We start from the raw sequence: 22,069 nt of genomic DNA, 5'->3' as shown, positions 1-22,069 counted from the left end.
ATGACCTGGCCTCCACAGTCACCGGACCTGAACCCAATCAAGATGGTTTGGGGTGAGCTGGACCGCAGAGTGAAGGCAAAAGGGCCAACAAGTGCTAAGCATCTCTGGGAACTTCTTCAAGACTGTTAGGAAACCATTTCAGGTGACTACCTCTGGAAGCTCATCAAGAGAATGCCAAGAGTGTGCAAAGCAGTCATCAGAGCTAAGGGTGGATACTTTGAAGAAACTAGAATATAAGAGATGTTTTCAGTTATTTCACACTTTTTTGTTAAGTACATAATTCCACATGTGTTCATTCATAGTTTTGATGCCTTCAGTGAGAATCTACAAAGTAAATAGTCATGAAAATAAAGAAAATGCAAAGAATGAGAAGGTGTGTCCAAACTTTTGGCCTGTACTGTATATACCGTATTTTCTGGGCTATAACCTGAATATAAGGTGCAGCTGACTTTAACCCTTCCATGCATGAATTATGAGAACCTTAATCAAGATTTTTTTCCTAAGTGTTTTTATTCCTCTTTAGGCATGAAAAAAAAAAAAAAAGAAAGAAAAATGCGATTGAAATTTTTTTATGTACCTATTTTTCATAGAGTTGCAAAAATGTCCACTCAGTTGGACACTATGTGTTTAATTTTTTAAGCAAAGAAACATGAAAACTATTAAATAAAAACATGTTTAATGCTGCTAATCTGATGGTTTCTCACATTTTAACATACTCTAATACCAGTTACTACTTATTTCATGGAGATAATATGCAAACAAACAAAAATGTTAACATTTTTGTGTAATTTGACTTTTTTTTACACTACAAACAAAGAGAAAAATATGTGTTTTTTGTTATTTATAGTTTATTATGATAGTATTTTACTGGTCTGACCTACTTAAGATGGAATTGAACTAAATTTATTTTGACATCCTTGGTTGGTAATATCTTCAGTGTCATTTTTTTATTTCACTAATTCATCCCGTGGGCTGGGTTAGGGTTAGGGTTAGCTTTGGTGGGCTGGTTTTGGCCCCTGGGCCTCATGTTTGACACCCCTGCTATACATTAATATATTCACATTTATTCTCTTCTATCATGACTTGAAATGAAATGTGAAAAAAACACTCAGTGAAACCTCGCAGAAACCCACACAACAGGGACACGGACTGCCTTTCATATTTAACAAGGGGTATAAAAACTTTTTTTTTTTTTTTTTTTTTACTGTGTTTTCTTCTTATGATTTAATCAAATCTGCAAATATGAGATTACTGTTTGCTACTACGCTGCTCAGAAAAAGAAAAAAAAAAAAAAAAAAGCTGACAGGGAAGATAGAAGCACGAGTACAGAGAAGTAAAGAGTAAAGAGCGAGATGAGACATCAGACCTATTTCAACACGTCTTTGAGTCTTTTGAGTCACTGCTGTTCAGCCCTCTGCTATGGAAGAGGCTGCAGTTTTTCCTTCCAAACAAACAGTGCAAAACTAATTCTACTAATTGGTTCTCTGCTCTCTGGTTAGAAGTGTTAATCAGTGAAATCAGATGCTGACAGTTTGATTGGGTCTAGGATGCTCGCAGTCTTTCATGGCACTGAGACAGTGGAAAGCAACATGGGGCTTGTATTTAACAGAAAAGCCAGTGTATCCGATGTATGCTACACTCTTCTACCACAGTAAATTAGGATGCAACCAGAAGCAAAATATGCAAAAAAAAAACAAAAAAACTTGGTGTCGCAATGTTACTTTTATGGCAGTTCCAAAACATTTCTTAAGCGATTTATCACAATTTATTATGACCAGGGCCAGATTAACACTTCATTGTACCCTGGGCAACAATATTCAAGGGCCCCATCATCACAACCCCAGGATCCCTATAATCTGGCAAAATACAGAATAAGTTCCAGGAACATATGTAAATATACCCCATACTTCAATATCTAACTATCATCAAATGCATTTTGCTGTACAAATGTGTAAATGCTGGTAGAACTACAAGTGCACCACTATAGCCTCTTGTCAAGGCCACTCACTTGCATATGATGATATGAAAACAAAACACATTAGCATCAGTATAATCTAAAATTGATCCACTACACGACGTTCTTTAAATTTTCAGCTTTTTTAATGTCCCTCTCCTTTTTTAATTTTCGTTTGGCGCTCCCACTTAGCTGCTTCTCCATGTTTGCATTGTTTTGATTCGTGTACGTCGCGTACGTTGCGTAGTTCTTGACGTCTCACATCCCGCTCAGTGCACGCACGTTGATTTGCGTCACCGCTGATTCGCTTTTTGGACTGACCAATGAGGAGAGGGTCTCAGCTCACGGTCACAGACAGCAGGAGCAGGGGTTCTGTGCAGTGCAATGGCTCCGGGCAGCGGACAGTTTCATTTATAAGCAAAAGAAAACCAGATATTTTCATTATGCCCGAGCTACCCAGGGCCCTTCAGAGGTCGCGGGCCCCTGGGCAATTGCCCAGTTGCCCATATGGTTAATCCGGGCTTGATTATGACTTAATGAATACGACTGTATTTTACATTTTTTTTAGTGAACATCAGGGCCCGCATTCCTAAAGATTCTGAGAATCCTCTGACAGAGCTCCTAACTTAACCAAAAAATTCCTAGCAAGGAGTCTTATCTTAGCTTAGGAGTGATACCAGAACACTCTCAGAGAACTCTGAGCAAGGAATGGACAGAAATTCCTATCTTAGTGAGGAGGTGTGGTTGACCCCTAATGAAAAAACGACAATTTCGCTAAAAGTCTCATTTTTCGATTAAAAGTTTTTGAGCTGGCAAGAGGAGTTTTGTCGGGCGTAGCGCAAATGGTATATCACGCAAAACCGCAATGGAAAGACCTTTTTTCGCAACTACAGTCAGGTGAATTAAAAAAACTGGATGGTGACGAACGTTACAACAAGCGAAGAAGAAGAAGAAACATGCCATGGTATGTGTGGACACACCAGGAAACCCAATCATTTTTTTTAAATTTAGTACGAGATAGAGGGGTAATATATGATAATAATAATAAATATATCTGTAAATCAACACAATATTTACATTCGTCGCCATGGTTATGGAATGACTTCTCGTGTCATCTCGCATTAACCCTTTCATGCATGAATTATAAGAACCTTAATCAAGATTTATTTCCTGAGTGATTTTACTCCTCTTTAGGCATGAACAAAAACAATGAAAATTTTTTTATAACCTATTTTTCATGGAGGTGTAAAAATGTCCACTCAGCTGGACATCATGCATTTAATTTTTGAAGCAAAGAAACAAGTATTCACTGATATACTGTGTGGAAACTATGAAATACATTTTTTAAATGCTGCTAATCGGATGTTTTGTCACATTTTAACATACTCTAATATTACTTACTACTCACTTTATGGAGATGAGATGTGTTCTGTCCTCACTAGACGTATAGCTATCTAGCTATGACAGACAGTGAACAGACGAGTCTTCGTTTGACTGACACCTTTACTCATCATCTTTTATGTAAAACTGTAACACACAGACAGAATACAGCAATTAGCTCATATCGTCTTTACACTGAACTAACAGTGGTTTACTGCCTTAATGAGAAACTTTACAAAACGTTATTGTTAATTGGTATTTACATTGCTTGTACTTTGAATTAACCTGTAAATAAAGCAGTCCGAATTGCCTAATTAGCATGTGAAAAGTCCGCTAGCTTAATGCTAACCGCTGCCGTATACTAACCAGCAGCTGTATGCTGACACCGCTGCCATTTTCTAACATTCTAACATTTCACTTAGAAATACATTTTCATTCTCAAAATTGACAACAAACCCATTTATATCTAACATACGGATCAATATCCTATCACTACTTCTAAATCTACATAACTTACAGCCTTATGTGGGCCAAGACGACACAGACGGCTGCTCTTCGTGACGGTTTCACAGTAAACAATGTACAACTTCCGCCACAAGAGGGCAGTATGAACCAACCAAACTGGCAAAGCGTTAGGATAAACAGTAAAAATAAACTAACCATAACAAGATGCAAAAAAAAAAAAAAAACTTTTTGTTGAAGAAAACTGGTTATTACAGTCTAATGTCAACAACAAGCAATTGATTTACACTCAAACATGTTACTGCAAATCAGGTTTATTAAGAACAGCAAAGTTACAGTAATGGTATGAATTGCAGTGTATGGGATGACGTATAGGCGTCCACTGTGTTGGCTGATATGGAACTAAAACAAACAAAAAAACCCAAAAAAACATGAATATACAAGAGAACAGGTTTGATTAGCTGTCCACTGTAGTGACCAGTATGCATGAAAGGGTTAATAAATAAACCAATCATTGCATTTGTGATTTAATGGAAAAACCAACATGACGCACTTCTGTTTTTTCAACATTTAATAAATATCAGTAGTTTGCGCAGATTTCTAATGGAAAAGCGACTAGTGAGCCCCCTTCACTTTATCATTGACTACCTGCTGACCCCGAAAACAAATTTACGACCAGGGTGGGGGCGTGTATGTGCCCGAGTGATTTGTACTTTGCCATTAAGGCATAAATTATACTTTTACTGATATCTGGGCTTCATTTGAGAGGTGAGGGTCTAAATTAATTTATAAACGTTGTTAATGTTGCTGTTAATCATTGACATATGCCAGGCTGCAAAAATCTAATAATATGTAATCTAATTTTTATGTCGTATTTTGAAAAAAACAAAAAAAACAAAAAAACAAACATATTTTGTGTTTTTTGCATCAAAAAATGTAGTGACATCATGATGAAAAGAGATCGTTTAAAGGGTTAAAAAAAATCTAAAATGAATGATTACTTGATATGTATGATTAGGACTGACCTTTATTTACAAAAATAAAATCAAATTAGAGCAGAAAAATAAATCAATATATAATATTTAATAGTTTGATTTATAGGTGTGCATTTTACGCACACTTGGTAACAGATGCTAGTATTTTTGAACATTTGACCTAGCACCAAAAATAATAATGCAAATTAACCAGTGTTGGAGTTAAACATTGACATACAGGGGTTGGACAAAATAATGGAAACACCTTCACCTCAAGATGATAATGCCCCAATCCATTTAGCTAGAATTGTTAAAGAATGGCATGAGGAACATTCTAATGAAGTTGAGCATCTCGTATGGCCGGCACAGTCCCCAGACCTCAACATTATTGAGCATTTATGGTCAGTTTTAGAGATTCAAGTAAGACGTCGATTTCCACCGCCATCGTCTCTAAAAGAGTTGGAGGGTATTCTAACTGAAGAATGGCTTAAAATTCCTTTGGAAACAATTCACAAGTTGTATGAATCAATACCTCGGAGAATTGAGGCTGGAATTGCCGCAAAAGGCGGACCTACACCATATTAAATTATATTTTGTTGATTTTTTTAAGGTGTTTCCATTATTTTGTCCAACCCCTGTATGCCAGGATGAAAAAATCAAATAATATGTGATCCACTTTTTATCCAGTGTGTTGATAAAAAAATAATTTTTTGTGTTTTTTGCATTAAAAAAAAAAAAAAAGGTTTGTTTACAACACAAACACGGCATTTAAAGGGTTAAAAAATATGACAATTATTGAGTATCTGGTATTTTTATTTACGGCTCAAGTTGATGAAATAGAAAAAAGTGTAAAAGAATTAGAAACAAACTGAATGAAAAAAAAAAAATTGACATTATTTCACAAAAATAATAATGCAAATTAACCAATGTTTGAGTTAATCCTTGACATATGCCAGGATACAAAAAAAAAAAAAGTGATTAATTTTTTATATAGTATTTTGAAAAAAAAACAAAAAAAAACATGTTTTTTGCATCCAAAAAAATGGTTTGTTTACATTACAAACACGGCATTTAAAGGGTTAAAAAATGTTTCCTTTGGAAACAATTCACAAGTTGTATGAATCAATACCTCAGAGCATTGAGGCTGTAATTGCCACAAAAGGCGGACCTACACCATATTAAATTATATTTTGTTGATTTTTTAAGGTGTTTCCATTATTTTGTCCAACCCCTGTATGCCAGGATGAAAAAATCAAATAATATGTGATCCACTTTTTATGCAGTGTATTGATAAAAAAAATAATTTTTTGTGTTTTTTGCATAAAAAAAAATGGTTTGTTTACAACACAAACATGGCATTTAAAGGGTTAAAAAATATGACAATTATTGAGTATCTGGTATTTTTATTTACGGCTCAAGTTGATGAAATAGAAAAAAGTGTAAAAGAATTAGAAACAAACTGAATGAAAAAAAAAAAATTTGACATTATTTCACAAAAATAATAATGCAAATTAACCAATGTTGGAGTTAATCCTTGACATATGCCAGGATGCAAAAAAAAAAAAAAAAAAAAAAAAAGTGATTAATTTTTTATATAGTATTTTGAAAAAAAAAAAAAAAAAAAAAACGTTTTTTGCATCCAAAAAAATGGTTTGTTTACATTACAAACACGGCATTTAAAGGGTTAAAAAATGGTTCCTTTGGAAACAATTCACAAGTTGTATGAATCAATACCTCGGAGAACTGAGGCTGTAATTGACGCAAAAGGTGGACCTACACCATATTAAATTATATTTTGTTGATTTTTTAAGGTGTTTCCATTATTTTGTCCAACCCCTGTACAACAGTATTCGCTAACCCCCCAGGTTGAGAACCTCTGCTCTAAATCAACAATAAAATCAAGTCGGTATCGGGTATCGACCGATACGCAAGGCCCCAGCATCAGTTTCGGCATCGGAACTGAAAAAGTCGTATCGGTGCATCCCTAATACCTCATGTCCAGAGGATACAATATATTTCACAATTACAGGGCGACACCCACAGCAGTTGTCTGCCCTGGGTGATTCAGTGTAGGTTTAACCTTTAACACAGATGCTGCAGGTATAATATGGGGTCTAATAAAAGCCATATGACCCAATCCATCATAGTTACATGACATTTCAGGACTTTATAATGGTTAACAAGGCTCGGTACACATCATTCTCAAGTCTGAGATAATGACTTGCCCATATGACATGATAGGAATCAGCAAAATAAGAAAGTGCATGGTGTGCTGCTAGCCTATGGAATTGTAAAGAATATTGGCCCATCGGTGATTGTTAGCTTATTGGACTTTTTTTTTTTTTTTTTTTTTTAAAGACTCTGTCATGCCCACCCACGTGCACACACCCACTCACAAGCCTCTCTTTTCCCCTGCAGAATCTGCTTCGACAAGATAAGTGCAGGACTTGTAATTGTGCGAGGGCCCTCATCTCTCCGCACTGGCTGATAATGGTGCTGTGAAAGCCTTGTGCTCATTACGCTAGCCTTTGTTGTTTTTATTGCACCGCCTGGTTGATTATTTTTCAAGAGAACTCCGAAGGTTTAATGCTTTCCCTTGTTCCGTAAACAGAGCTGCCACTACGGTAAGCAAACGGAATAAACCAATAAATAAATGGACGATTTAAGAAATAATAGAAATAAATACAAATAAATCCAAGTCCTTAAAAAAAAAAAAAAAAAAAAAAAAAAGGGGAATTATATATGGGTTTCTGTAAAACACCTTCCATATTTGCACACAACCACTAGCATAAAGCACCTCTGATAGGAGTCCTGGTACTGATAGAGGAACCTTCAGACTGCTTTCTAACTTGAGTGAACACTCCAAGTGGTGCTCACAGTATTAATAGCCATGGCCCGGACCAATTCAACTGCAACAGCGTGTGGAAGCAGAGAAATAGAGATAAACTCTCAACATTCATTTTCCTTGCATGGCAAACGCTTTGTCAATAGCTTGTGCTAGAACTGCTGTGTATGCTTTGGTTTCCCCACTGTAAAAAAAAAAAAAAAAAATGTAAATACGAGATTAAACACAACCTCGGGCTTAGTAGCTCATCATCCACAGATGCAGATAGAGACACAAACCTGACTCATTCCACAGAAGACTACCTTTGTACAGTCCATAGGTGGAGCAGGAATCTTTTAAAAGCTTCAAACATAGTCACAAACAAAACATAATCTTTTTAATTTCCCTACAAACTAAGGATGTAAACCAGGCATGTCCAAAGTCAATCACGGCCTGCAGTGAGATTTTATACGGCCCACAGCTTGGGTTTTATATTCTATTATTTATGGCCCGCTTGGACTGTTGAACCGAGTACATGAATCATAAAAGGTCCAAAATGCAGTTTCTCCTTTCACCTCATGGTGGCAGCACCACTCTAACTCTGTGACTTTGCCGTGAACCTTTTTCGCTAATTTCAAACCACGGCGCCTGTAAATAAAAAAAGGAAAGTTGACAGTGAGGGCCGCCGCTTCCAGGAGAGATGGGAATTACAATTTGTTTTCACTGAAAATCGAGGCAATTATGTTTGCTTAATTTGTCAAGAGACTGTTGCCTTGTTTAAGGAATTCAGTGTAAAGAGACGCTAGCAGACAAAACATGCTAACGCATACGACAAGCTAGCAGGGAGTGAGCGCTCCGAAAAAATGAAGCAAATTCAAGCTGCTTTAAACTCACAACAGTGACTCTTCATGTGAACCTGGGAGTTCAATGAATTCACCACCAAGGCAGGCTACCAAGTTGCCAGGTTAGTTGCCTATAACTGCTGGTGTTATGTACTTGTAGATGTGACACAAAATATTACTTTCTGAATGATTTTGTGAAAGACAAGAGTAAGAGTCATATGTTTTCATCTTAAACGTTAACAGACTTTGCATTACTGAGTAATATATGAGTAATGATTACTCACGTAAGTCATGTTTAAAATGAATGTGGGGTTAAGATTTTCATCAGCTTGGAAGTTTAAGATACTCCACACAGTTTGTTCTATGTTATCTGACTCCAGATGTGAAAGGAAGGCAGAATTGTTTTTTTTTTTTTTTTTTTTTTTTTTTTTTTTAATTTGTTCACACCTGAGTGGCTTAGATTTGGTTACATTGCCATTTAAAAAAATGATATTGTGACAATGAAAATAAAATTGTTGTAGAACAGCGCATTTATATGTAATTTTTACTGTTTAAAAAATGTCTGAAGGGACCACTGGCCCCTGGCAATGTCCACATTATCAGATCTGGCCCTCTTGAAAAAAAGTTTGGACACCCCTGATGTGAACAGTTAATCGACTATCAATTAATTGCCTATAAGAATTTGCGCGATTAAATTATTAATTGTCAGATTAATTGCCCTGTTCCTGCTGGTGAGGCACAAAACTGGTTAAAAAGTTGTTTCCAGTATGTAACAATTACAAATACAAATTCATCGTAACATTGGAAATACAAATTCACAACTTAGAAAAGTAACATGTGGGGGTCCCACAAGGTTCAGTTCTGGGACCTAAGTTATTTATACTCTTTAAATGATATTTTTATGGCATATAGTGAGTTAAAAGTTACAATATTTGCAGATGATACTAATTTGCTTTATTCGGGAGCAAATGTGAAACAAATATTAGAAACTGTGGAAAAGGAATTGAGCAAGTTAAAAAAAAATGGTTTGACGTAAGTAAATTATCGCTTAATGAAGATAAAACAAAATTGATGGTTTTTGGTGGTGCTAGAGGAAATTATGATGTAAAACTGAAAATTAATGGAATTGAAATTGAAAGAGTGTATGAAACAAAAGTTTTGGGAGTGATTATTGACTACAAATAGAATATATCAAACGTAAAATGTCCAAGGCTGTTGCGATTCTTTATAAAACTTGAGATTTGTTAAACAAAAAATGTTTGCATATATTGTATTGTTCACTTGTAATGCCATATATGTCGTACTGTGTGGAAATATGGGGCAATGTGTATAAAACTAATATAGACCCGATAATTAAACTCCAAAAAAAAAAAAGCTATTAGAGTCATAAACAAAGCTGGTTATCTTCCATCAAGTAATCCACTTTTTGTAGAATCTGGTTTACTAAAATTTTTTGATATTGTATATTTAAAAACAACGGAATTTATGTTTCGTGCTAAAAGTAAAAATCTTCCTGTTTGTATTCAGAAAAATTTTAAGTTAAGAGAAGGACATTATAATTTAAGAGGGATGTTTGTGTTTGAAACATGTAAAGTAAGAACAAACGTTAAATATCACAGTGTTTCTGTTATTGGTGTCAAATTATGGAACAAATTGACGGATGAAGTGAAATTGTGTAGCTCGCTGTCGAGTTTCAAAAAAGCTTTAATTTGTCAAATTCTCAAGGGATATGAAAGTAATAGGATTTCAAAGTGACTGAAGAAACCGAATGTAGAAGAATTTGTGTTAATGTTTAATCTGCTGCAACTTCCTTTTTCAGTTAATAATTGTGTTCATTTTATGTTTGTTTGTTATTTAATATGTGTGTGTTTTGTATATAACTGAAATAAAAATATTCATTCATTCAAAAAAAAATGTTCATTGATTCATTCATTCTGTTTGTGGGAGCGGTACACCCCCGCCTAAATACACCCACCAATGCGGGGTCGGTATCAGATCGGAGCTTTTTACCCTGGAGGTTGGTGTCATCTGGACTATCTGGTCAGTGAGATAGAAGGTGAAAACATCCTCCAGGCTCCAGATCCAGGCACCGGTATGTCCCACATTATGTCGTCCCCGTGGCCACGAGAAAATAGTGAGGGGGGGGCACAGGCAGAAATATTAATTTCTTCTTTTTTTTTTTTTAATTGTATGTTTATTTGGAATGGGCAGAAAAGTACAGCGAGACGTCACAAAATCAAAATGAAGAACAAGTGGCATTTCAATTTTTTTTTTTTTTTTTTTTTTGATTTTAGACCAGAAAAAAAGTGACATCCAACGTCCAGATATAAAAGTTCAGAGAAAAATCATCTCAGATGGTGGGTTAGGCCATGTCAGTCCCATTACAGAATCCACTCTCCTCATAATAATATTATACAATAACATAAAGAAATTCACTGAGGCAGTAAAGGTGGAGAAAATTTTTCACTTAGAGTTCGTACTGGCTAAATACCCAGCACAGACTTAGCCCATGGATGTTCACAGATTCACTTATAGAAGGTTCTGGTACGATTTAACGTGAGGAGGAACAGTTAACACAACTATGTACAAAAATCTTGTTCATGGTCTTGTTCACGATTGAGGGAAGGATGGAGCGTGAGATTGACAGACGGATCGGTGCAGCGTCTGCAGTGATGCGGTCGTTGTATCGGTCTGTCGTGGTGAAGAAGGAGCTGAGCCGAGAGGCGAAGCTGTCGATTTAACGGTCAATCTACGTTCCTACCCTCGCCTATGGTCGTGAGCTTTGGGTCATGACCGAAAAGAACAAGATCCCGGATACAAGCGATCAAAATGAGTTTGGCTGGGCGCACCCTTAGGGATAGGGTGAGGAGCTCAGTCACCAGGGAGGAGCTCGGAGTAGAACCGCTGCTCCTCCACATCCAGAGGAACCAGCTGAGGTGGCTCGGGCATCTGTTTCGGATGCTTCCCAGACGCCTCCCTGGGGAGGTGTTCCGGGCATGTCCCACCAGGAGGAGACCTCGGGGAAGACCTAGGACATGTTGGAGAGACTATGTCTCTCGGCTGGCCTGGGAACGCCTCGGGGTCCCCCCAGAAGAGCTGGAGGAGGAGTCTGGGGAGAGGGAAGTCTGGGCGTCCCTGCTTAGACTGTTGCCCCCGCGACCTGGCCCCGGATAAGCGGTGGATAATGGATGGATGGATGGATGGATGTACAAAAATCGTGGGGGAAGACATTACCTGCCACTGCTGTCATAAAAGTACAGGGTGTCCCATAAGTCTCCATACATACAGGGTGGGGAAGCAAAATTTACAATCAACATTTAGTTGTTTTTTCTCAGCAGGCACTACGTCAATTGTTTTGAAACCAAACATATATTGATGTCATAATCATACCTAACACTATTATCCATACCTTTTCACAAACTTTTGCCCATATGAGTAATCAGGAAAGCAAACGTCAGAGAGTGTGTGATTTGCTGAATGCACTCGTCACACCAAAGGAGATTTCAAAAATAGTTGGAGTGTCCATAAAGACTGTTTATAATGGAAAGAAGAGAATGACTATGAGCAAAACTATTATCAGAAAGTCTGGAAGATACTATTAAAGAAGAACGGGAGAAGTTGCCACCCGAATATTTGAGGAACACTTGCGCAAGTTTCAGGAAGCGTGTGAAGGCAGTTATTGAGAAAGAAGGAGGACACATAGAATAAAAACATTTTCTATTATGTACATTTTCTTGTGGCAAATAAATTCTCATGACTTTCACTAAACTAATTGGTCATACACTGTCTTTCAATCCCTGCTTCAAAATGTTGTAAATTTTGCTTCCCCACCCTGTAGGAGAAATAATACATATGGTTCTAACATGTATTTCGTTATGTTTCTTCTTTATAGTTCTTCAGCAGTGGAGGACACGCATTGAAATGTGTTCCCGACAAAATGGCAGTCATATAGAGCATATTATATAAATAAAAATGTTTTTTGTCAAGAAACGTTTATTTTTCCTATGTATGGAGACTTATGGGACACCCTGTAGTTGACAATGGTTAGTCACAAAAATAAAATAGGTAAGTTACAAAATAGTATTACCAGTGGAATCAAATAAAGTCTGCTCTCGTGGGGGCTATGAATGAGATCCAGTTTTTCCAAATTTGGTAGAATTTGTCTTTTCGGAGTCTTATTTGGTAAGTTAATTTTTCCATCTTAAATATTTCCAAAGTAATTTCAAACCAGTCATCTTGGGTAGGTTGAGTCGGGCTTAACCAGCTTCCTGTAATTGTTTTCTTGCTTGCCACCAAAAGTATTTGCAGCAATTTTATTTCTCTTTTATGTTTCAGAAAAGGAACATGTCCCAGGTATAGGATATAGAAAATTTCAAGGGAATTTGGGTGTTAAAGACTGCGCTTAAAGACACCTGGATATCCCTCCAGAATTTTTTAACTTGGGACAGTCCCAGTCCCTTATAGTGGATAATTTTTGGGCTGTTCTCTTTTTTTTTCTTATAGTGGATACATTTTTGGGTTCTCTTTTTTTTTTACTTTTAGTGGATACTTTTTTGGACTAGTGGATAATTTTTGGGCTGTTCTCTTTTTTTTCTTATAGTGGATACATTTTTGGGTTCTCTTTTTTTTTACTTTTAGTGGATACTTTTTTGGACTAGTGGATAGTTTTTGGGCTGTTCTCTTTTTTTCTTATAGTGGATAATTTTTACCTAGTTCTCTTTTTTTCTCATAGTGGATAATTTTTTTTTTTTGGCTAGTGGATAATTTTTGGGCTGTTCTCTTTTTTTCTTAAAGTGGATACATTTTTGGGTTCTCTTTTTTTTTTTTTTTTACTTGTAGTGGATACTTTTTTGGACCAGTGGATACTTTTTGGACTGTTCTCTTTTTTTTCTTATAGGGGATAATATTTTTTGGTTAGTGAATAATTTTTGGGCTGTTCTCTTTTTTTTTCTTATAGTGGACAAAGTTTTGGGTTCTCTTTTTTTTTTTTTTTTTACTTGTAGTGGATACTTTTATGGACTAGTGGATAATTTTTGGGCTGTTCTCTTTTTTTCTTACAGTGGATAATTTTTTTGGCTAGTTCTCTTTTTTTCTTATAGTAGATAATTTTTGGGCTAGTTCTCTTTTTTTCTTATAGTGGTTAATTTTTTTGAGCTGTTGTCTTTTTTTCATATAGTAAATAATTTTTTGGGCTTGTGGTTAATTTTTGGGCTGTTCTCTTTTTTTTTTTTTTACTTGTAACGGATACTTTTTTGGACTAGTGGATAATTTTTTGGCTGTTCTCATTTTTTTCTTATAGTGGATAATTTTTTTGGCTATTTCTCTTTTTTTCTTATAGTGGATAATTTTTGGGCTGGTTCTCTTTTTTTCTTATAGTGGATAATTTTTTTGGCTAGTTCTCTTTTTTTATAGTGGATAATTTTTTTTGGCTAGTTCTCTTTTTTTCTTATAGTGGATAATTTTTGGGCTGGTTCTCTTTTTTTCTTATAGTGGATAATTTTTTTGGCTAGTTCTCTTTTTTTCTTATAGTGGATGATTTTTTGGCTAGTTCTCTTTTTTTCTTCTAGTGGATATTTTTTTGGCTAGTTCTCTTTTTTTCTTATAGTGGATAATTTTTTTGGCTAGTTCTCTTTTTTTCTTATAGTGGATGATTTTTTGGCTAGTTCTCTTTTTTTCTTATAGTGGATAATTTTTGGGCTAGTTCTCTTTTTTTCTTATAGTGGTTAATTTGTTTGAGCTGTTGTCTTTTTTTCTTATAGTGGATAATTTTTTGGCTAGTTCTCTTTTTTTCTCATAGTGGATAATTTTTTTTTTTTTGGCTAGTTCTCTTTTTTTCTTATAGTGGATAATTTTTTTGGCTAGTTCTCTTTTTTTCTTATAGTGGATAATTTTTTTGAGCTGTTGTCTTTTTTTCATGTAGTAAATAATTTTTTGGGCTAGTGGTTAATTTTTGGGCTGTTCTCTTTTTTTTTTTTTTTTCTTATAGTGGCTAATTTTTTGGGCTAGTGGCTAATTTTTTGGGCTGTTGCACCTCTGGACCACTGTAGTAATGACCCAATAAAACCTATAAAGTGCAAAATCTCAGGTTTCAGAAACTGTTCAAATTTTTCCAATTACACAAACAGTGACAGTTACAACCATCCAAACTGTATATGCGCAGGATGTGTCAGCGGTGACACATCAGGTTTTAAAGAGTTAACTGTGCATTGGAATCGTGCATTTCACTGTTATCTATTATAGAGGGAACATAAAGATTGATGTTGGAGTTAATGACTTCTAGTGCATTTTACCACATGGACATTTACTGTGTTTATCATTAGGGCACATAGTTTCTTATTTATGCTGTTTTTTTATTCACATTTTGAACTTTTATACAGATGCAATGACATAAATCTGTAAATACCTAGACACCAATAAGAAAAAGAAAAAAAAAAAAAACCACCTAAATTAATGTATAATTTAATGCCGCAGCTAAGTTACCTAAATCAACAACCAACAGGTTCATACTGTGTCATGTAAAATTGCTTATGTTAGATCTCCGAAAGGTTACTTTTACCTTCATCTAACTTTCATGCAGTGTTCAAAAGCTGAGCAACGCCGTTCTGCTTTTGGCATGTGTGTGCGCTTGTGTTGGCGGCTTGCAGCTGCTTCAGCGTTGATCTTACTCGACCCTATCTCCTGCAAATTCTGTTCATATAGAGCTAATCTGCCACATATGGGGAAACATAATGACTTTTAATGCTTTATCGATATAATGCGGGGGGACTTAATTAGTGCATGTGTTAAGTCATGAATTGTTGATACTGAACATATCAGTAAATTGCTGACAACATATGGTGAAATATTCAGTTGTTTTCACACATTTTTTTTTTTTTTTTCCTCCCCCTCTTGCAGAACAGCATCCATAGCAACTACAGAAGTATCACTGTTTTATGATACAGCTCCCAACTCCAATGCTCGCTGCACCAACCCTGGAGTGTTTCAGGGTTTTTATTCTTCGCCAATCTTTTTGTATTCACTTTCGAGAAGTTTGTTAAAAAGATACAACTACATATGCAGCAGAATTTACTTTTGTGTTTTTGTTTTTGGTACTGAATGGCTCGGCAGTACTGTATAGATGTACAGATGATGCCCTTGGTACTATTGTGAGGTTCCTTCGAATACGGATCCTGAATGAATAAGCAACATTTTCCAACTGTTCAGCAATTTACTTTTATATCCCATGTAGCTACCCAGCATTCAACCAACTTACTTTGCAAATTCAAGTCAGTAATATCAAAGCTTTTCAACATTTTTAACACACATACAATTCTCTTGTGTCCAAAGACTTCAACTCAAAAAAAAAAAAAAAAAAGAAGGTGCAGTTTTTCCCCTTTTCTATTATTTGGACCCTTTGATGAGTGATCTGGAGCTCCATCTTAAAAAATATGGTTCCATTAGAAAAGGTTTCAGGTAAAAATGAAGCTTTGATGCTGGCCATGTTGGACAGACACACTGCAAAAATCAGAATCTTACCAAGTGTGTTTTTCTTATTTTTAATCAAAATATCTCATCACACTTAAAATAAAACATAAGCACCTAAAGAGTAACTTTTCAGAGAGATATGAGAACTTATTTTTAGACAATAGAGCTTGAAAATCTTATTTCAAGAAATCTTACCAAGATAATTTTTATTTGTTCTATTGGCAGATATTTTTTTTTGCTTGATTATACATATATATGTATATATATATATATATATATATATATATATATATATATATATATATATATATATATATATATATATAAGTATACAGGGTGGGGAAGCAAAATTTACAATGAACATTTAGTTGTTTTTTCTCAGCAGGCACTACGTCATTTGTTTTGAAACCAAACATATATTGATGTCATAATCATACCTAACACTATTATCCATACCTTTTCACAAACTTTTGCCCATATGAGTAATCAGGAAAGCAAACGTCAAAGAGTGTGTGATTTGCTGAATGCACTCGTCACACCAAAGGAGATTTCAAAAATAGTTGGAGTGTCCATAAAGACTGTTTATAATGGAAAGAAGAGAATGACTATGAGCAAAACTATTACCAGAAAGTCTGGAAGATACTATTAAAGAAGAATGGGAGAAGTTGTCACCTGAATATTTGAGGAACACTTGTGCAAGTTTCAGGAAGCGTGTGAAGGCAGTTATTGAGAAAGAAGGAGGACACATAGAATAAAAACATTTTCTATTATGTACATTTTCTTGTGGCAAATAAATTCTCATGACTTTCAATAAACTAATTGGTCATACACTGTCTTTCAATCCCTGCCTCAAAATATTGTAAATTTTGCTTCCCCACCCTGTATATACAGGGGTTGGACAAAATAATGGAAACACCTTCACCTCAAGATGATAATGCCCCAATCCATTTAGCTAGAATTGTTAAAGAATGGCATGAGGAACATTCTAATGAAGTTGAGCATCTCGTATGGCCGGCACAGTCCCCAGACCTCAACATTATTGAGCATTTATGGTCAGTTTTAGAGATTCAAGTAAGACGTCGATTTCCACCGCCATCGTCTCTAAAAGAGTTGGAGGGTATTCTAACTGAAGAATGGCTTAAAATTCCTTTGGAAACAATTCACAAGTTGTATGAATCAATACCTCGGAGAATTGAGGCTGTAATTGCCGCAAAAGGCGGACCTACATCATAATAAATTATATTTTGTTGATTTTTAAGGTGTTTCCATTATTTTGTCCAACCCCTGTATGCCAGGATGAAAAAATCAAATAATATGTGATCCACTTTTTATGCAGTGTATTGATAAAAAAATAATTTTTTGTGTTTTTTGCATAAAAAAAAATGGTTTGTTTACAACACAAACATGGCATTTAAAGGGTTAAAAAATATGACAATTATTGAGTATCTGGTATTTTTATTTACGGCTCAAGTTGATGAAATAGAAAAAAGTGTAAAAGAATTAGAAACAAACTGAATGAAAAAAAAAAAAAATTGACATTATTTCACAAAAATAATAATGCAAATTAACCAATGTTGGAGTTAATCCTTGACATATGCCAGGATACAAAAAAAAAAAAAGTGATTAATTTTTTATATAGTATTTTGAAAAAAAAAAAAAAAAAAAACATGTTTTTTGCATCCAAAAAAATGGTTTGTTTACATTACAAACACGGCATTTAAAGGGTTAAAAAAATATGACAATTATTGAGTATCTGGTATTTTTATTTATGGCTCAAGTTGATGAAATAGAAAAAAGTGTAAAAGAATTAGAAACAAACTGTATGAAAAAAATTTTTTTTGACATTATTTCACAAAAATAATAATGCAAATTAACCAATGTTGGAGTTAATCCTTGACATATGCCAGGATGCAAAAAAAATAAATAAAAAGTGATTAATTTTTTGTATAGTATTTTGAAAAAAAAAAAAAAAAAACATATTTTTTGCATCCAAAAAAATGGTTTGTTTACATTACAAACACGGCATTTAAAGGGTTAAAAAATGTTTCCTTTGGAAACAATTCACAAGTTGTATGAATCAATACCTCGGAGAATTGAGGCTGTAATTGCCGCAAAAGGTGGACCTACACCATATTAAATTATATTTTGTTGATTTTTTAAGGTGTTTCCATTATTTTGTCCAACCCCTGTATATATATATATATATATATATATATATATATATATATATATATATATATATATATATACATAGATAGATAGATAGATAGATAGATAGATAGCTTGATAAATGCAAAAACTCTGCCAATGGAACAACTGAAAATTATAAGAAAATAAATAAGAAAAATTCCAAGGCATTTCAACTTTAGCAAATTTTGAGTAATAAAATCAATCTAAGAACAAATCTACATACTTTTTTCCCCATAATTCATGCATGACAGTGTTAAGGTATGTTGTGGTGCTTACTGAAAAAACTGAAAAAAAACAAAAAAAAAAACAAAAAAAAAAACAGTTTGAAGCATGAGGTGAGCATACTGGAGGAGGCGGAGCTGGAAGACTGGTCGAAACCGGAGAGAAGTTTGAGAGTGAGTGAGTGAGCACCTGTGAGTAATGAACCAAAGAAAAAGGAGGAGTATTTGGATGCACTTTTCAGAAAGAAAAGATGGGCATGCAACTTGCAATATTTGAAAAAAAAAAAAAAAAAAAAAAAAATATATATATATATATATATATATATATATATATATATATATATATATATATATATATATATATATATCTTTCAAGTCTTGGTCAACGACTAATTTGCACCACCATTTGAAAACTCAGCACCCGACTGTACTTGTCGAACATACTGTTCTTGTTCTGAGAATTGCACTACAGTTCAGGTATTTAAGTATTTGCAGTATTTCCATATGTTTACACACATATATTGTTCTTATTTTGAGGAGAATACACAGTAAATTTGCCAGTGTAAAAAATGTAGTGTCAAAGTATTTTAATTCTTTCGGAGTTATTCCAACAATGGACAGAGTAAAATTGAACAAGATAACTTCCAGTGTCGGTGAAAATAATTGGAGTTTACATAGGTTTTACACTGTCAGTGTCATATATTCAGTGTTAAAGTAAATTAACTCTCTCAAAGTTAATTCAACACCGATAAGAGCAAGATACCTTTCAGTGTTAAAAAATAATGACTCTGAAAAGCCCCGCCCACCTACCTCCGTGCTCAAACTGAGTGAGAAGTCGGACTCTGGCGTCGCCATCTTCCTCGCATCGAAAAACTGCGTTTGTAAGTTTGTGTAAATAAACTATTGTTTTTGTTATTTCATCCGAGCAGATTCTGTGTGCGAGAATATAGTTACGTCATCGTCGTCAATGTTGGGTACGTGTTTTCAAATACCGAATTTAAAAATGGAAAACGTGATATCGGGTCGGCGGCTTTTATTTTACATGTCATTTTATGTTTACTTTTAATTGCGATATTTCATTTTTACTTAGAATAAATTGGGAACAGAAATAATAGTATCTTTTTTTCATCCCTGCAGACACTGGGACTATAGTACATCACATGTAACACCGGTAGGTGGGAGTTAGAAATCAACACTCTTTGGAGTCATTTATTTATCAACATGTAGTGTTAAGTAGGTTTAACACTGGAAAAGTTATTTCTTAACACTTAACTCTTCAGTGTTGAATGTGACTAACACTATGGGTGTTACTTCTCACATAGTGTACAATTTGATTGACACTAATTAGTGTAGTGTAGTGTAAAATATTAACTCTTATTAGAGTAAAGTTGACTCTGGAAATGTAACTCTATGTTCAGTGTAAATTTTACACTTTGTAGATAGGGACCATGTGTTCACTCAGGTAGTGTTAAAATTAACTCTTTAAATGTTATATAAACACTGGCGATTTTACTGTGTAAAATCTTATTTCATAAGAAACTGTTTTATATTCTTCTTCATTTTTAGGCTACAGACTAGTCCAAATAATGTACATAATGTGATGTTTTGTTTTTTTGTCAAATTCCAACATTTACCTAATGTCACCTCTCATGTCATGTATTTACCCACACATTTGAACTAACTATTCTTTTTTTACGGTAAAATAATATTTACTGCCGCGCCAATTAAACACCTTTAAAATGTAATGTCAATCATCACATGTAGCCTTTTAGTCATTAAAACACTGATGTGTCAAAATAATGCAAAAAACATAAAAGAGTCAGTCTTTTGAACGACTCTTTTCAGTGAACGACTCCCTTCAACGACCCAAAAGTCCCGTCACTAATGTCGCTGCCCGGTATGGTTAGGTTGAACTGAATGTAAAATGTAAAAGCTGTGAGTCACAAACAGCATTTTTAGGTGTACAGACGAGTCATCAGCATTGAAAAAAAGTACTTAACCCTTTCATGCACAGTGGTCACTCCAGTGGACAGTTATTCTACAGCTGTTCTCAAGTATATTCATGATTTTGTTATTTTAGTTCCATATCAGCCAACACAATACACTGCAAATGATAACATTACTGTCACTTGGCTGTTCTTGATAAACCAAATCTAACATGTTCGAGTGTAAATCAATTTCTTGTTATCGTTATTAGACTGTAATTAACAACCAAAAGTTGTTGTTTTTTTTGTTTTGTTTTTTTTTTGGCATATTATCTCCACGAAGTGACTAGTATTGGAGTTCACTACAAACAAAAAGTTAAGGATATTTCTTTTTTTTTTTTTTTTTTTTGGCATTTTTGCCATTTGTAAATAAAACTATGTCTGGTCATTAAAAAAATGTGTTTCAATTAAATTCACACACAAAAAAAGTAAAAAAAAAAAAAAAAAAAAAGTGCAAAAATTCCAACTGAAAAAAATAGCCCAAAAATTTTAAATATCCATAATTTTTTTGTTTGTAATGTATGTTAACCCTTTCATGCACAAATTATGAGAACCTTAATCAAGATTTTTTTTTCCTGAGTGTTTTCATTGCTCTTTAAACATGAAAAAACAACATGATTGAAAAATGTCTTATGAAAAATAAGTAAATAAATAAAAAATGTAAAAAAAAAAAAAAAATACATGAAAAAAAAAATACTAATAATAATTTAAAAAATGTTATTAACCTATTTTTCATGAAGTTGCAAAAATGTCCACTCAGCTGGACATCATGTGTTTTATTTTTGAAGCGAAGAAACATGTATTTACCGATAAATTGCACAAAAACTATAACTATTACGCTCAGGGGAGAGCTACACAATGTTACCAATTCAAGTCAGAAAAGATATGTCGTGTCTTAAAATTTTAATAAAGATATGTGTAAAAAAACAAAAGAACAAAATTCATGAATATACAAGAGAACAGCTGTTGAATAGCTGTCCACTGTAGTGACCACTGTGCATGAAAGGGTTAAAATGTGAGAAAACATCCAGTTAGCAGCCTTAAATGTTTCTTTTTCAGAGTTTTCACACAGTATATCAGTAAATACATGTTTCGTTGCTTTAAAAATTAAACGCACATTTTTGCAACTCCATGAAAACTAGCTTCATAAAAAAACAAAAAACAAAAAAAACAATCTCATTGTTTTTTAAATGCCTAAAGAGGAATAAAGAAAAAAAAAAATCTTGATTAATGTTCTCATAATTCATGCATGAAAGGGTTAATATTGCATTTCAAATCATACTATGCAATTTAAAGCACATAAAAAGTGACTTTCGCTGTTGCTTTTGTAACGGTAATACAGTCGGCAGAATTTTGTGCATGTCAAACGGCAACTGTGTCAAGGAGTTCTCTTAGTATTATTACTGTAATCACTAGGAGTGCTTACTTGCCGTGCAGCACAAAGATAGATCCTGTGTGAGTAGTTTCGCTCTACTTCCGATGAGGAGGAGAAACTTCCCAGAATAGGATATTAAACCACAGGAAAGAGCAAACGCTTGTTTTTGAACATTCGGGTGTCGGTGCCGTGCTTCAAGGAGAAGATTCAAGTACATAAAAGATAATAGCGAGCACAGGGAGTGAATTTCGGAAGATATTACCGACTGACGGGTAAGACAAATTTACCAAGAGGCATTTAAAATCATCTCTTGAAAAGGATTTAATTAGTAAATCAGTAGCATTTTAAGGTAATCTACTGCAGACTCGGCCAGGATGTATGGCAGCCATGTTTAAATG

This window comes from Sphaeramia orbicularis, chromosome 2 (assembly GCF_902148855.1).
Source record: "Sphaeramia orbicularis chromosome 2, fSphaOr1.1, whole genome shotgun sequence".
In the NCBI taxonomy this organism is placed as follows: Eukaryota; Metazoa; Chordata; class Actinopteri; order Kurtiformes; family Apogonidae; genus Sphaeramia; species Sphaeramia orbicularis.
The sequence above is the reverse complement of the archived record's forward strand: the minus strand, read 5'-3'. Positions refer to the sequence as shown.